Here is a 3,624-nt window from a genome sequence, read left to right on the forward strand (position 1 = left end):
CACGATATATTTGCTCTTATATGGACATGTGATTGATTTGACAAAGCTGACCCTTGTATTTCTTGAGACATGGATGCTTCTGCATCTATCTTCGAGACGGAATTCGATATCGTCATATAAATTGCATAGATTTTGTGTCAAAGTTTGCTTTACAAACGACGTAAGAAGCGAGACGGCAGATATTATGGGTCACAATATATTTGCTCTCATATGGACGTGTGATTGATTTGACGAAGCTGACCCTTGTATTTCTTGAGACATGGATGCTTCTGCATCTATCTTCGAAAGGGAATTCGATATCGTCATATAAATTGCATTGATTGTGTGTCAAAGTTTGCTTAACAAACGACGTAAGAAGCGAGACTGCAGATATTATGGGTCACGATATATTTGCTCTCATATGAACATGTAATTGATTTGACGAAGCTGTCCCTTGTATTTCTTGAGACATGGATGCTTCCGCATCTATCTTCGAGACGGAATTCGATATCTTCATATAAATTGCATGGATTTTGTGTCAAAGTGTGTTTAACAAACGACGTAAAAAGCGAGACGGTAGATATTATGGGTCACGATATATTTGCTCTCATATGGACATGTGATTGATTTGACGAAGCTGACCCTTGTATTTCTTGAGACTTGGATGCTTCTGCATCTATCTTCGAAACGGAATTCAATAAAGTCTTATAAATTGCACGGATTGTGTGTCAAAGTTTGCTTAACAAACGACGTAAGAAGCGAGACGGTAGATATTATGGGTCACGATATATTTGCTCTCATATGGACATGTGATTGTTTTGACAAAGCTAACTCTTGTATTTCTTGAGACATGGATGCTTCTGCATCTATCTTCGAAAGGGAATTCGATATCGTCATATAAATTGCATTGATTGTGTGTCAAAGTTTGCTTAACAAACGACGTAAGAAGCGAGACGGTAGATATTATGGGTCACGATATATTTGCTCTCATATGGACATGTGATTGTTTTGACAAAGCTAACTCTTGTATTTCTTGAGACATGGTTGCTTCTACATCTATCTTCGAAAGCGAATTCGATATCGTCATATAAATTGCATGGACTGACCCTTGTATTTCTTGAGACATGGATGCTTCTGCATCTATCTTCGAAAGGGAATTCGATATCGTCATATAAATTGCATTGATTGTGTGTCAAAGTTTGCTTAACAAACGACGTAAGAAGCGAGACTGCAGATATTGTGGGTCACGATATATTTGCTCTCATATGGACATGTGATTGATTTGACAAAGCTGACCCTTGTATTTCTTGAGACTTGGATGCTTCTGCATCTATCTTCGAAAGGGAATTCGATATCGTCATATAAATTGCATGTATTGTGTGTCAAAGTTTGCTTAACAAACGACGTAAGAAGCGAGACTGCAGATATTATGGGTCACGATATATTTGTTCTCATATGAACATGTAATTGATTTGACGAAGCTGGCCCTTGTATTTCATGAGACTTGGATGCTTCTGCATCTATCTTCGAAAGGGAATTCAATATCGTCATATATATTGCATGGATTGTGTGTCAATGTTTGCTTAACAAACGACGTAAGAAGCGAGACTGGAGATATTATGGTTCACGATATATTTGCTCTTATATGGACATGTGATTGATTTGACAAAGCTGACCCTTGTATTTCTTGAGACATGGATGCTTCTGCATCTATCTTCGAGACGGAATTCGATATCGTCATATAAATTGCATAGATTTTGTGTCAAAGTTTGCTTTACAAACGACGTAAGAAGCGAGACGGCAGATATTATGGGTCACAATATATTTGCTCTCATATGGACGTGTGATTGATTTGACGAAGCTGACCCTTGTATTTCTTGAGACATGGATGCTTCTGCATCTATCTTCGAAAGGGAATTCGATATCGTCATATAAATTGCATTGATTGTGTGTCAAAGTTTGCTTAACAAACGACGTAAGAAGCGAGACTGCAGATATTATGGGTCACGATATATTTGCTCTCATATGAACATGTAATTGATTTGACGAAGCTGTCCCTTGTATTTCTTGAGACATGGATGCTTCCGCATCTATCTTCGAGACGGAATTCGATATCTTCATATAAATTGCATGGATTTTGTGTCAAAGTGTGTTTAACAAACGACGTAAAAAGCGAGACGGTAGATATTATGGGTCACGATATATTTGCTCTCATATGGACATGTGATTGATTTGACGAAGCTGACCCTTGTATTTCTTGAGACTTGGATGCTTCTGCATCTATCTTCGAAACGGAATTCAATAAAGTCTTATAAATTGCACGGATTGTGTGTCAAAGTTTGCTTAACAAACGACGTAAGAAGCGAGACGGTAGATATTATGGGTCACGATATATTTGCTCTCATATGGACATGTGATTGTTTTGACAAAGCTAACTCTTGTATTTCTTGAGACATGGATGCTTCTGCATCTATCTTCGAAAGGGAATTCGATATCGTCATATAAATAGCATTGATTGTGTGTCAAAGTTTGCTTAACAAACGACGTAAGAAGCGAGACGGTAGATATTATGGGTCACGATATATTTGCTCTCATATGGACATGTGATTGTTTTGACAAAGCTAACTCTTGTATTTCTTGAGACATGGTTGCTTCTACATCTATCTTCGAAAGCGAATTCGATATCGTCATATAAATTGCATGGACTGACCCTTGTATTTCTTGAGACATGGATGCTTCTGCATCTATCTTCGAAAGGGAATTCGATATCGTCATATAAATTGCATTGATTGTGTGTCAAAGTTTGCTTAACAAACGACGTAAGAAGCGAGACTGCAGATATTGTGGGTCACGATATATTTGCTCTCATATGGACATGTGATTGATTTGACAAAGCTGACCCTTGTATTTCTTGAGACTTGGATGCTTCTGCATCTATCTTCGAAAGGGAATTCGATATCGTCATATAAATTGCATGTATTGTGTGTCAAAGTTTGCTTAACAAACGACGTAAGAAGCGAGACTGCAGATATTATGGGTCACGATATATTTGTTCTCATATGAACATGTAATTGATTTGACGAAGCTGGCCCTTGTATTTCATGAGACTTGGATGCTTCTGCATCTATCTTCGAAAGGGAATTCAATATCGTCATATATATTGCATGGATTGTGTGTCAATGTTTGCTTAACAAACGACGTAAGAAGCGAGACTGGAGATATTATGGTTCACGATATATTTGCTCTTATATGGACATGTGATTGATTTGACAAAGCTGACCCTTGTATTTCTTGAGACATGGATGCTTCTGCATCTATCTTCGAGACGGAATTCGATATCGTTATATAAATTGCATAGATTTTGTGTCAAAGTTTGCTTTACAAACGACGTAAGAAGCGAGACGGCAGATATTATGGGTCACAATATATTTGCTCTCATATGGACGTGTGATTGATTTGACGAAGCTGACCCTTGTATTTCTTGAGACATGGATGCTTCTGCATCTATCTTCGAAAGGGAATTCGATATCGTCATATAAATTGCATTGACGGTGTGTCAAAATTTGCTTAACAAACGACGTAAGAAGCGAGACTGCAGATGTTATGGGTCACGATATATTTGCTCTCATATGGACATGTGATTGA

The sequence above is a fragment of the Musca autumnalis genome, unplaced genomic scaffold, assembly GCF_047663935.1.
Source record: "Musca autumnalis isolate F117 unplaced genomic scaffold, ASM4766393v1 scaffold_186, whole genome shotgun sequence".
NCBI lineage: Eukaryota > Metazoa > Arthropoda > Insecta > Diptera > Muscidae > Musca > Musca autumnalis.